Below are 15,451 nucleotides of genomic sequence, written 5' to 3' on the forward strand. Positions count from 1 at the left end.
TCCGTTTGCAAATAAAATCAGTTTTTAATTAAGCAACCGATGTACAGAGCTTTATTCATTTACTTTCAAAGTTTGCTGGCCGTAACAATCGTCAGATTGAATTGAAACTCAGTCCTGTCAAGTTTGAAGCATTGACACGATCAAACCTTATTGCCCAAGCACAAACTCTCCTTGCGAGATCATACTTTTTTATCTGCTACAATCTCTGTTACATCGGGGACAGCAAAAGCATGTGAGGATGTTAACTGAATTGAAGGGGTATTGGCTGGCACTGTTTGATCCCATGCAATGTATATCCTTGTATTTATGCAGAGTAGAGCGACAAGTTTTGATAATTATCATGCAACAAAGATGAGGGATAAAACGTCACTGAATTACTGCCACAGATATTAGTCATCAACGGAATCTAGTCTTCAGTTCAAAATTCTTCCTGAAAGATGTAAGAATTACATCTATCTGTAATGAATCAGAAACGCTATTCAGTAATGAATGAATCAATTATTGAAGACTAATCAGCAGATCTTGATACCTTGGCCCTGGAAATTACTACCCAAGATCCATAAACCTGACTACCCTGGCTGCCCAATCATCTCAGTTTCCTCCTGTCCAACTGAACTCATCTCCACATACTTGCTTACTGTCCTGTTCCTCCGGTCCAGGAACTCCCCACATATATTCAGAGACCATCCACGCCTTCCAACCCCTCCAATACGTTCACTTCCCTAGTCCCTGAAGCCTCATTTACACCATGCTCGTCCATACGGACAATAGAACTCCATCTGCCATGACGAAGGCCTCCAAGCCATCCGTTTCTTCCTCGACAGCTACCTCCACGAGTGGCCTTCCACGAACATTCTCATTCATTTGGATGAACTGACCCTCACCGTGAATAATTTCTTCTTTGAATCCTCCCACTTTCTCCAGACAAATGGATAGTCATGGGCACCCGCATGGGCCACAGCAATGCATGTCTCTTTGTCGGTTATGTTCTACAGTTTCACTGCTTCCATTTTCCACCTTTTCCTCCCCTACATTAATGAGTGTATTAGCACCACCTCGAGCTCTCACGACGAGGTTGAACAGTTTGTCAACTCCACAGACACATTTCGCCCTGGCCTGAATTTCACCTGGATCATCTCAGACGCCTCCCCCCCTCCAATTGCAGGACTTCTGCATCTCCATTAACGGTGACTGACTCAACATTGACATCACCTACAAACCTATCGACTCCCACTGCTCCCTGGTCTAAACCACCTCCCACTTTGCCTGCTGTAAAATCCTGAACACTTATTCCCACTTGCTCCGCCTCTGCTGCATCTGCTTCCACGGGAACCAGTTCCACCAGAGAACAAACCAGATCGCCTTCGTTTTTGAAGACAACAACTTTCCCTTCCATGTGAGTGAAGATTCCCTCCAACCCATCTCATCCATTTCTCGGACCTCTCGACTACCCCACCCTTCCAACTGCAACAAAGACAGATATCCCACGGTCTTGACGATCAGGTCCACCAACCTCTGTATACATCTCATCATTCTCCTGCATTTCCATCACGAACAAATGAACCCCACCAACAGAGATAAATGTCCTCCCCACCCCATCCACTTTCCAGAAAGACCGTTCCCTCTGCAACTCCCTTGTAAATTCCACGCCACCTCCAAAACACCTTCCTCTCCCAGCACCTTCCCGTGCCAACACAGGAATTGCAAAACTCGCACCTACACTTAGCCCTTCCCCTCCGTCCAACGCTCCAAAGGAGCCTTCCACATTCATCAGAGATTTACCTGCATTTCTACACATGTCGTTTACTCTGTCTGTTGCTCCCGATTTTGTCGCCTCGACATTGGAAAGATAGGAGGCCTACTTGCAGAGCACTTCAGATAACATCTCCTGGACACCGAAAGCAATCAACACCACTGCCCCACAGCCAAATACATCGACTCCCACTCCCACTCCACCAAGGACATTCAGGTCCTGCACCTCGTCCATCGCCACTCTTAAGCACCCGACGCATGGAGGAAGAATGCCTCATCTTCTGTCTTGGGACCCTACAACCACACGGCATCAATGTGGATTTTACCAGTTTCCTCATTTCCCCTCCCCCACCTTATCCCTGTTGCAAACTTCCAAATCAGCAGTACGCTCATAACTGGTCTGATCTGTCTGCCTCCTCTCTGACCTATCACCATTACCCCCATGTTCGTCTATCTATCACACTCTCGCCTACAGTTCGCCTAGCCCACCTCCCTCCCATCTATCCCTCCACCCCATCGGCTCACAGCCCAAATACTGTTGAAGAGCGTTTGCCCGAAACCTTGACCCTCCTGCTTCTCAGCTGCTGCCTGACCTACAATAATTTTCCAACACAACACGTTCGGCTGAATATTGCGTAACATGTTTAATGAATTATTTTACATTGTATGAGCGCAATTGTGTTTATCAATGGGAGAACGCAGAGATTTTATATTCTGCAGTGGGTAATTTCTGCCTTCCGAAAGCTGACGATTCTGATCAATAAATTTGTCCTGACTGAGATAGCAATGCTCCCGAGACGATATTTAAAAGTGTTTTTACAATGTCTTGTGAACAATCGTATGAAAGTTCACCCCACAGTGTTACTGCAATTAGCCACATTGTCAGTCTTCAGTAGCCTTAGACAAACAGTGAATTTTCGGTGGTATATCCTGCCATGATAAGAAAGCTGAGAGTCCAAAGATTTCTTGACATCATTAAGTAGTTCATTATTAATGAAATTTCTTTCCTGTCTTGAGCCTAGTTAGCTGTTTCCAACATAATAACGTTTGCAACAATATCTTCATTTCAGGTATTTCCTGAGCATTATAAATGGTTCAACAGCTCTTGTATAGAGACTTTAAGAGATTCAAGTGGTATCAGCCTACTAAATCAAATTTGTGTCAGTGATTTTCGATAGTTATTGGAATAGATCGAAGTGATCGTCCACTATATTTCATGGAAACAAAATCGTCAACATTACACATGAATTGGCTTCACTGCCAATCATATCTTAGCGGAAAATGGGTATAAGTGACATCACATTGGGCTTCAGAGAAGTGATGTTAAAACCCTACCAATAATACACGCACAAAACAACCGAATGGGTAACATTAATTTCAATGGCCTGAAAACGATGCAAATAAATTCCAGAAACAATGACGTTGAATCTTCAATACTATGTCCCTGATAGTTGTGATGGTCAGAGTATGAGAATCTTTGCCCAGTTTCACCAAACTGCATTTCATTAATTATAGATGAAAAACAAAAACCTGTCAGCACATTTGCCATGTACTATTTCTTCCCCCACTTAGCACAGTCAAACTGGCGATTTCAATTGAGTAATACAAAAGCGAATCTCAATTGAAATCGTTCAGTTTTTTCTCTTTGGAGATGAATCAAAGCCACGACCTTTCCTTACTTGAAAACTAAGCCGCATTTAATGGAATTTCGACAGAAAGTTACACTGTGCAACATGATCAGAAACCAGTTTATACTTTGTTGTCGTCGTGCACTTCTGGAAAGGAGAATGGGTTTATGTCACTGCATTTCACTCCACCTAGAGACTAACGTTAGCTATTAGGTAAAAGCAATGACCGCAGATGCTGGACACCAGATTTTGGATTAGTGGTGTTGGAAGAGCACAGCAGTTCAGGGAGCATCCGAAGAGCAGCAAAATCTCCTCGGATGTTGCCTGAACTGCTGTGGACTTCCAGCACCACTAATCCAAAATAACGCTAGCTGTTGCACGTCTGAGGAACAGGAGGAGACATATCAGATTGCATCGACAGTAATTGTGTTCATTTAGATCGCAAATAATGCCTGGCAGAAAAGTTTATAAACCTTGACACCGTTGTTAACACATATCCATCTATCTCATTGGGAAAGCTTAACTTGCCAGTAACCATCAACTTTCGAGAATTAATTGCACAGTGTATGTCATAATTGTTTCCTATTTCACTCCAGAATGGCCTATGTATAATTAAAACTACCGCTAGATTACTCTTGTCCTATCCAACAAGAAGATCGGTTAGTTAATTATGCCGACACAATAAATATATTTTATGTGGTGTCTGATCCCAACAGACATGCATTGCTCATGTATAGATGTGAAAGGTGTGCTGATTGATTGGCAATTCATCCGTGACTGGCCGATACATTGCCATTCAGAAAACAATGCACAGCTGAACTCTTGTCGTGTTCCTGTGTAATCACCAAAGACTTTACTATAATGGAAAAATCAATTGGAAATGCTTACTATATTTGTTATTCTGTTAAGTTTGCTATTGTTCTGCTATAAAGCAATTCCGTCTTTATTTTGTTGCACTTCAACGACAGTGAATGAATAAAGCTTGTGTTGTATTTTAATTTCGAAAGGTCTACCTACCGAATTGCTTCTGGAATGCAACGCGTTATATTTACCTTTAAAATAATAAAATAGTTAGTGCTGAGACTAGACAAACACCAAACTGCACTAATCCCTTTGAACTTCATTTTTTGCACAGCCTTCTGTGCCCTGAAATGATAATTACTCATCAAGATCCTTCTTAAATGTTATGAGATGCCTCCACCACCCTCTCAGGAAAATATTATATACTCCTACACCTTCTGGGTAGAAGAAATTTCAAGCCGCTTACTCGTCATTTTGCACTAATGCCATATGGTGTTAAGTACGCAAACCATAGAGAAAATAAAATCTCACAATTTCATATGTTGGGGCGGCACGGTGCTCAGTGGTTAGCATTTCTGCCTCACAGCGCCATCAAATTGCTCTCCCGCAGACAAGCCCTGCGTGTCCAGTCTCTCCTCATGACTTTCATGCCAACTAACATCCTGGCGAATCTCGTCTACCTCCTGTCAACTGTTTTGAGATCCCTTTTGCAGTTTGACAACCAGAACTGAATACAATATTCTATTTCTGATCTAAGTAATTTCTCTTCTAAAGTTGTAACAAGACTTATTTTCTCCTGTTGTTCTATGCCTTGGTCTTTGATGGCAAGCGTCCCATATGCCTTGTTTACCACTGTAAATGTCCGTGCAACTTCAGTGATCTACAGACGTATATACCAAGCTCCCTGTGTTCCTCAGTGTTACCTCGGGTTGCATGATTCCTGATATATGTCTTTCCATTTGCAATCTCCAAAAATGCATCACGCCCCATTACACAGAATTAAATTTCATCTGTCTCGGCTCTACCCGATTTCCCAGATTATTAATATTAGACTCTGCTCCGAGACAGTTCTGCTCACCATCAACAATTGTCGAGTTATCCAAAAACATGCTAATTATTGCTTCAATGTTCACATTCAATCAGAAACGCATATCGAACAGTAAAGATCCCAGCATGGATATAGGATCCTCAAACAGACTGTCGTAAATAAAAAAGTCATTGACAACGCTCAAGGCCGGTCAATGAGCACTGCAGCCCGCAGAGTCATCACAAACAGGTCCATTCCCAACTGAAAGTGCTCCTTGAGACAACTGAACAGTTTTTTCTCCCCCACAAGCAATCCTCCTCTGCATTGTTTTATCTGCTTAGTTTCAGAGTTGATATTACACAGACCTCTGGATCAGACAGGGCTGATCTCAGGCCTCAACAGCCCAGAGATAGGGACACCATCACTGTAACGAAAAATGTGCTGCTGGAAAAGTGCAGCAGGTCAGGAAGCATCCAAGGAACAGGAGAATCGACGTTTCGGGCATAGGCCTGAAAAAGTTTTGGAAATAACCCCAGAATTCCTGAAGAAGGGCTTATGCCCTAAACGTCGATTCTCCTGCTCTTTGGATGCTGCCTGACCTGCAGCGCTTTTCCAGCACCACATTTTTCGGCTCTTATCTCCAACATTTGCAGACCTCACTTTCTCCCACTATCACTGTCCTGCAAGGGCTCTAAACATCTTTTTTCTATGTTTTCGAATCAACCTGTTCAGTTATGCTATTGCACACATCCAAAAGAATTATTTTTTGCACCCGTGCCTTCTGGTTCAGAGGTACCTATTTGAATACGTTCATTTAAATCTACAGTGATATGATCAAACACCAGCAGGTGGAATTTGAAACGAGGAATTGATCGATTTGAAACCACAGCTTTTGTGCCGCAGGATACTTCACACATTCATTTCAACTTATTCTGTCAAGCTATTCAAAGATGCTAATCTGCTCCTCTGGAGCAGGTGGGACTTTAACTAGGATCTACTGGTTTCGAGATACCTCTTCACATTGTTGTAGGAATTTCCTCATTAAACTGTTCACAGATATTATGACATGCCCCTTGAGCAAATTGGACTTGGCCTCTGAGCCTCCTGATTCAAAGGCATGAACACTGACACTTCACAACAAGAGCCCTCATTCTTCACAATTTTTTTGACAATGGTGGGGCGGGGTTGGAGGGGGTCCTGAATATTCAAGAGGAGGCCTGTAAGCTCTTTTGCATTGAATATATTTCTTCCAAATTAAAAGAAGTGGTGAGCTGGTGTGCGTATGCAATCCTGTACTAGCTGAAAAAAACATTCTATTCACGAGCACTTCCCGCTGCCACGTTGCAATATATACCACACATAGACATTTGGACGGAATGTACTGTCAGCTCTAAGAAAGTGTGCTTGTTTAATACAGAAAGGGCATGAGGGAGAAAGCGACAGACTGAGAGATAGAGCGAGAGGAGATTGATTGTGGATGGGTACTGAGAGGGTGGGAGAAAACTCGAGGTCTGGTTTAAAGTATGGCAGGCAATGAGAAAAATGTGGAGAGATGCAGAGAGCAACAGTGAAAACTGGAGGTCGAAAGGAAAAATGTGGCTGTTGTGCAAAAGAGCCAGTGTGAGCGAGAAGGAGAGAGAGAGAGTTAGTGAGAAAGAAAGCATGGAAAGAGTAGGAATCATATACTTCTGAGTCTCACTTTTGTAAGTTAAAACAAATTTGCTCCATTCTTTCCTCCATGGTAATTGCTTGGTTTTGGATACAACCAACAATGTAGTGTCTCCTCGATAATCTATTTTAACAACACAGAATCTGATTCAGAACTCTCAAGTAAGTTTTCTTTGCCCAGTTCAAGAACAGTTTATTTTATTTATAAATTAGGAATTTCTATTTTGTTCCATTCATTACGTTTTGCTCACCCACTTATAATTGCAAAGAATGCCTTTAAATCCTTCAGGATTATTTGGAAATAAGATCACAGTCTCGCAGATAATATTATCCCGAGAGTGAAGCCAAAATATATTTTCAGACACATCTGTCACTAGTTCTAAGATATCAAAGATGCAATAGTCTGAAATCCAAGGAATGCAGATTTTGGATTTTCGAGAAGAGGTTGGCGAAATTTCTATAGAAAAACAAAAATGGGGCAGCAATTGAAGGTGATTAAGCACCACCAATAACATTTCAACGTTGATGTTAATCTCGACAAGAATCGCGTAGTCAATGAAGGAAATACGCAACAAGTGACGTGGGATAAAACAGGAAGTGTACGGTCATTCAAATGTGGTTTACAACTCGGAGACTATTGGAAGAATCTGGTGAAATATTTTTAAACATGGTATGAAGCGTTCACATTACAGCCCAGGACAGGGAGAAGAGAAAACAGAGGTTGAAATTCAATTTGTAATGAATCTTGTGATGACAGGTATTTGGAATTAATAGACGTTTCGATCAGTAATGGAATGGAAAATGGCTAGAAAATGGAGTTGAGAATCAACATTGGCTACATTGGATAAACGGAGCAGACTGGAAGAGCTAATAATCTGCCTCTGTTGCTGCATTTGATCTTCATGGCGTTAATATTAGCACTCTGAACATCCATCGTATTTGGATAAAGTTTGTGTATCTAATATGAAATATTTCCTCGTGATTCTCACTGGAAAACATGTTGGAAGCATTTTAATTATTTCGACAGCCTGTTTTCTCCTGAGAACAGAGAAGTTCCTATGGTTCATTTCCAAACATGTCTCTCTGTTGCAAAGAGACAAGAAACATGTGTCGAGGGATGCACGAAATCTACAGATGTGATGCTTCGTATCCACTTTTTTGGATTGGCTGGTTAAGACAGCTTCATTTCGGGACTGGAATGGGTGATACTTTCAGTCAATTTTCAGAATTCACACTTGATCTGGCTCACATAGGCCATAAATCCAAAAACTGAACAATTACAGTTTAATCAATGAACATTTGCAACATCCGCATGGAAACTGTCACTTCACATTGTATTCCAGAAACTCCAAATTGTCGGAAAGATCACCAAATGTATTGCTGAAAATGTTACACCACTTCATTCAAGATAGGGGGACTTACATGACCAGATATAACGACAGAAAATTCGCAATAATATCCATAACGTTTTTACACACCTTGGAACTGTTGTAACACATAACTATTCCTGATTATTTTTAGGTGTTTGCCAGAGACTGACATTTCTGTCAACAAAATGAAAATTTTCACGAAAGAGATTTGGCCAAAACAGACAGCGACCATGATGTGTGAAATCATCTGCAGTGATTTAGAAGACATTATTACGTTCTTCGAAATAGATAGGAGTAAGAGAACCGAAGAGTAAGAGTAAGTGGCGACTAGAAATCCTCAGTGGAATGGAAGTAAATTCAACACTGTAAGCAAGCATCAAGTAATGGTATCGGATTGTGAAAACTATGACATACCAATATCAGCCAAAAATTTCTCTTGGTCTACAGCACTGGAGGAAAGTCACGCAGACATACTACATTGGAGAAACTCCACACAGTTTGTCAGCCAAGTCTTGAATCAAACCCAGTTCCCTGGTGCTCTGAGTGAGCATTGCTAACCATTGATCCCATTGAGTCTGCACGAACCTGAAGAACATTCCATCCAAATCCACCCACACCCTGTCACCAATTGTTTTAAATATTGCTAACCACTCTAATCTGCACACGACACAAAAATTTTCCGCATGGTCAATCTGCCTAATACGCAGATTTTTAGATAGCATGGAAATGCTCATAGATACCGGGAGGCTTACAAACTACAAATAGACCATAGTCTAAGCCAGGAATCCAACTCGGGTCCCCAGCGCAGTGTGTCCTCAAATATTTCACCCAACACTCATGGCTCGGAGACTCAGTAGTTCAGTGGTGAGCACTGTTGCCTCACAGTATCAGGAAATTAATTCCTATTCCTCGGGCGAGTATCTGCGTGCAATTTGCGCGTTCTACACGCGTCGACAGATTTCCTTGCACGGTTCAGAGATTTGCAGATTGCGTGAATTAACCATGTAATTTGCCCATAGCGTCAAAGAATGTGCAGGTTAGATGGGGTGCAGTGGCAAGTAAAATGAGCTACTGTTAGAACAAATCATTCACTCTCCACATAAATTGCCCATATAAATAGGAATATGCAATATTATAATTTTGACCCTGTTCATTCTGTAAATACTACTCGGAGTATGCTACAAATGATTGCATCCCATCTGTTCCTATCATTTTTTTTTAAAGCTGATCGACTCGACCTTCTGGTACTTGAACAGGAAAAGGAGGAAAAGCTACCAAAATTAAGCTTGACTTTCATCGATGAACAATTGGAGTGATGTGTAAGTCTTTGAGGTAGAAGATAATTCTACACCTCAATACGGATACTATGAGAAACAACAAAAATTGTTAAATCTGTACAAACAACGGACTCAGCAAAGTATTGTTTTTTTGACAGTTGATGAAATGCGTCCTCATGAATTTTACATCCTGATCTCATCCACGGCCGAGATTAACGCAGAGAAGACTGCTGTCCTGATCCACTCTTCTCTTTGGTCTTTGTCTGATGCAAAACCAGGATTCAGAGTATCAGCATCCCAATGGAAACCGAGCTTTCTCCAAACATTATTGACTCCACTGCAACGACTGGTTTCTTGCCACTTTGAAATATCACTCGACTCTCAACTTTCCTTTGCTCACGAGTTGCTGAAAATGTTATTATTTCCTTTGTTACATGTCGATTTGACGACTGAATCTATCTCCTGGAATAACTCCGAACATCTTGCACATTCAAAATATTTCTTCAATTCTCGTCCTTCGACATCATTCGTAGGGCTTCCATATTTACAGCAATCAAAATGTACACTGAAGTGGTAGAATGAGAACGTGATTGGACCAGTAATCCAGATATAAAGGTTGGTGAACTCAGTTGATATCTCACCATAGTTGCTGCAGGAATTGAAGGTTCATTAACAAATCTGGAATTGCTCTTAGCAATAGCGACCATGGGACCATACCTTAAAAAAAATTGGTTCATTAAGATCCCAATTCATTAAATAAAATCTCCTAGGCCTTATACAAACTGCGCAGGTATTTTCTAAAGTTGCTGTAGAATTGCCGCATGAGCCATTCAATTTGTGGGCAATTAGAGTCTGGCGAAAAGTGCTGATGTCTCCATTTTGTGAACAAAACAGAGTTGGGTGGCTCGGTGATTCCATGGTGAGCACTCCTGCCTCACAGCACCAGGGACCTGGGTTTGATTCCCCCCTCGGTCAACTGTCTGTGTGGAGTTTCCACATTCTCACTGTGTCTGCGTGGCTTTCCTTTGCGCGCTTTGGTTTCCTCAAACAATCCAAACATGTGCAGGTCAGGTGAATTGGCCATGCTACATTACCCACAGTGTGAGGTACATTAGTCAGGGTTAAATGTAGGGGAGTGAGTTTGGGTGGGTTACTGTTCAGAGGGGCGGTGAGGGCATGGTTGGTCGAGGGGCCTGTTTGCACACCGCACAGAATTTAATCTAATTTGGAAGACGTTCTTGTTGTTGTTTAATACTAGTCTCTTCTGTATCCTACTTTTCTACTGTCTGATTGATGGCAGTCAATGGCAGTTACGTCAACAACAATAAAAGATTTTCCATGTTTTTAATATGTCTGCTGATCCGATCGTTATCACAATCGTTGAGTTTCATGCTCATCTCATGGAGGACAAGAGATCTTTGTTTAATCTCTACTGCTAATACTTCGTATGCACGAAGTCAAGATGGAAGCTCTGGCACAGGTTAATGGATTGATTGGCAAGCTGCAGACCAGGTGGATCGTCCAGAAAGCTCAGCGTTGTGAGTGGAGAGGATAGAAAATCTTTGCATAAAAACTCACAGAGACAAGTGTTATTGCAAGTGTCAGATTTTGCATGGGATTTTGTTGGTTAAAAGTCTCCAGTACAAGGTTTCATTCATAGAATGCAAAGAAGGAATGCAAAGAGTTAGCTTATTACAGATGAGATAATCTGTTAACTCAGGGAAGTGCACACCTGTAATTATGTCAGAGAATGCACACTCACTAACCAAATTTGCGCAATACATGCCTGACCTGTCCACAGTCAAGCAAAGGTATCTGAGAATTATTGTGGCAGCAATTCACACTCTGTCCAATGGAACGTAAAAACGTTTATGCTCATGGTAACACGATTATTTTGGTGAACATTTCTTTCTGAGATGTATTATCTGTCCATCACAGATGGTGCCTTCATAAGGAGACAAGAGAACGCTTGATGAAATGTTGCACCTGCTAATGCTGGAGCATCCCTCTCTGATTGGGGAAAAGGCTGCTGTTGAATAAGTGTGCATATATCTTTCCTGGTGGATGGTTTAGAAAGGGAGAGATTTGGTAGCATAGAATGTGTCACCTATGTACACAGACAATATTTTTCTGAGTGGGAGAAGCAGAGAACATACATAAAATTTCTGATCTACGTTACACGATCCGAACTCTACTGTTCTAACACAGTAAGTATATATTTTTTACACTATTATGGACATCGTGTCAATCAGTATCAGGATGACAAAATTAACAGCTGTGTTTTCAAGAATGGTAAGTTGAAATTTTATTCCATTACCAAACCTGTGATCACCAGTTTCATTTCACCACTCTTTTGCTGTATTCTGCTTTCAACGTGAAAAAATTTATAACAACAACTACCAATTCCTTCTCGAAATCTTGAGGAAGTCCTTTAAGTATATTAAAGGAAAAATGAAAACGAGAGAGAATAGAACCCTTTGTGGACCAATGGACATGTATGTGCAGAACTGCAGGATATGAGCGAGGTTCCCAATGATTATTTCTCCTCTGTGATCACCATGGAGGAAGACGTGATGACTTAGAAACTTAGGGAAGATGGCATGATGGCTTGGGGACAGTCTCTATCGCAGTAGATAAGCTTTTGTGTATATTAGCATGCATGAAGATAAATGTCCTCGTCCTGACCAGATATATCCAAAAATATTGCAAGGAGCTAGAGAAGAAATTTCAAGGAACCTACCTGATATTTTTGCGTCATTGGTAGACAGGGGTGAAGACCGAGATGGCTGGAGTGTAGCGAATTTGGACCCATTATTGAAGATGAGCTGCAAAGAGATGGCTTAAAATAAGCTCAACATCTGAGTTGGGTAAGTTACTAGAGACGTTTCGGAGAGATAAGATGTACATGCCGTTGGAAATACAAGATTTGTCAGCATGGTTTTGCGTGGTGAGAGATCATGCCTCACAAATATGCTCGAGTTCTTTGATGAAGTGAACAGGAATGTTGACAAAGGCAAGGCGGCTTATGATGCCACATGGTGGGTGTCACGGTGGCACAGTGGTTAGCACTGCTGCCTCGCAGCGCCAGAGACCCGGGTTCAATTCCCGACTCAGGCGACTGACTGTGTAGAGTTTGCAGTTCTCCCTGTGGCTGCGTGGATTCCCTCCCACAGTCCAAAGATGTGCAGGTCACGCGAATTGGCCATGCTACATTGCCCGCAGTGTGATGTAAAGAGGCGAAAGGATGGGTAGCGCTTCGGTGGATCAGTGTGGACTTGTTGGGCCGAAGGGCCTGTTCCCACACTGTAAGTAATCTAATCTAAGTCTACATGGATTTCAACATCGTATTTGATACGTTTCCATCTGCTAGGCAACTCTGGCAGACTAGATCGCGTGGAATACAGGATAAGTTGGAAAATATCGACGCAAACTTGGCTTATTGGTAGGAAGCAGAGGGTATTCGTGTCAAACCAAGTGCAGAGAAATGGGATAATTGTGGACAGAACCTTTGCTCGGCATGGGATAGTTTGGACCAAAGAGCTGTAGGACTTTGTGACTCTCAGTGCAGGATGACCCAGAAGTCAACGAGTTAGAAGAAGACATATTGGCAAGGGTTAATGAGGATACCGAATGAGCATTAACTTTTCGTCATTGGTTGCTCTTTAGAATGTGGTGGTGAACATCTTCTTTGAATTGTTGCAGTGCCTTTGGTGAAGAGCAAGTTCCAGGATTTTCCCTCAGTGACATCAGAGGAATTGTGATTGATTTGTCGGTGTCGATGGTGACTGCTGTGGAAGGGAACTTGCAGTTGGTGATGTGCAAGTGCAACTGAAGACATTGTCATTCTCCATGGAAGTCGAAGTCAATAGGAAGTTACTGTTTAATGTTACTTTTCACATTCACACCTTGTTGAATTTCTGTCATGCGGTTTGCACATTGTTCTTATAGAGTACCATGAAATAAATGGCAAATGGTGGTGTATTTGCTGCCAATCAAATGACCTGTTTTATCGAATGTTGTCGAAGTTGACTGACCGAGGCAAATCAAGAATCATCGGGAGGCCGTCAGGATTGGCCATGCACGAGGCTCTTCATATAATAACAGAATTATGACAGATAAAAAAAGGCCATTCGCCCCATCAAGTCTGCACACACTGCACACAGTTCCACTGTCTACCACATCGTTGTAATCCGACAGTGGAGCTTTTGCCAAAACTAAACATCCAAGCATGCAGTTCAGTGGACACTGTTGGACACATCGTGATATTGGTAACGCAATGAGCCTGCACATATTTGGACTGTTGGGGGAATCTACAGACACAAGGATAATTTACAATCTCGACACAGACAGTCGCCGAAATCGAACCCAGTTAGTTATCCCTGAACTGAATTTAAATTGAATTGAACTGAATTAGCATTACGATCACATGATCTGGACAGAGAAGAATTGTTTGCAAGTCACCACATAATATGTATAAGTCACCAAGATACAGATATTTATGTATTTGTTACTAAATATAAAGAAAAATCTGTCGTATGAATAAGTCGGAAAGTAAAATCATTCCTGTGCAGCTCCTCGCCTTCTTTCATGCATATTTCATTGAACCAGTGTCGAACGCCTTCCATTGCTGTTGTTGCAAATTGGCTCTGCCGAGCTATGAGGTTGTAGTTTTTTTGGAGAAAAGTTCTCTGTTGATACTTCTATGTGCCACTGCACTGATGCCCCGTTTTGTTTTTCGAGATCTGTTCCGAGTCCATCTCATTTAGCATGACAACTGTACACAATACAACGCAGTTATTCTCACTATGACAATGAATTGTGCTATGATAACATGCCTGTTCACTGGTCTCTCTTACAAATAATGTCATGGCGAGGTCCATTTGCAGCAGACAACTTCGTGAGGAGGAGGTCAATTATATTTTTCCATCTTACTGTCACCCCATTGCGTGCGATCCCAGCTCTCTTTTCAATTCGGGCTCAGCATGGACGAGTACTGATTTAATTGGTTGATGAGGATCCCTTGCAAATGTTGACCTGATGCCATGAGACTTCATGAACTCCAGAGTCAATGTTCCGTACAGTGAGATAAAATCATCCTTGACTGAGATCCTGCGTCACAAACTCTGCTGGATATGATCGAAAAATAGGAAATAAATAGCTGACAGAAGATGATGGAGGTGTTTGAAATATTTGATTACGTGCATATGGCAATGTCAGGCTCATTTCTGACTCGCCTGTGAAACAGTTTCTTCAATCTGGATCTAACCGTCAGATACAACGTCATGCAAATTCCACAGGGATGGATTTTCTGTTGTTGTTTTTATACCGTATTTGATGCAATGTATCTGTCTGGTATCAGTTGAGAACATACTGAACATTTGTGAAACCATTTCGAACTGCAGTTAAAAGTCGATCACATATCTCAGGGCAATCATAAAGGGACATTAAATACTATATTTCCTGTGCACCCACATTCCTGAACATAATAAAGGAAAACATATTGTCTTTGATCCTAATATCCCTTATTTCAGTTCAATTTATAGATCGCCAAAGTGCGTCGAGGAGAAAGACTGCTGAAAGCAATTAAAGTTTGGTCTTTTTTCAAAGTAAAACATAACAAACAGCATCGAAAAACAATTCCGGTAACTACCAATGAAAAAGGGCAGAAAACCAGGAATTTGCTTTGAATAACTCAAACCTCTCTTACAGACAAACTAGTTATGTTAAATACTGAAAGTTTGTCTTTTTCATATGTAAGGGATCACTAATCATAAATATAGATTACATTTGGGGGTTAATTGTTCTGTTCAATGTTGCTACATACATTCAGAAAGAACTAGTCTATTCAAGCGTTTCATAAATTCTTGGGACGGATGCATGAAACCGAAATCGGATGTTAGTCATCTTGTCAAAATGCTCCTGTAAAAT

Source organism: Hemiscyllium ocellatum, chromosome 27 (assembly GCF_020745735.1).
Source record: "Hemiscyllium ocellatum isolate sHemOce1 chromosome 27, sHemOce1.pat.X.cur, whole genome shotgun sequence".
Taxonomy (NCBI): domain Eukaryota; kingdom Metazoa; phylum Chordata; class Chondrichthyes; order Orectolobiformes; family Hemiscylliidae; genus Hemiscyllium; species Hemiscyllium ocellatum.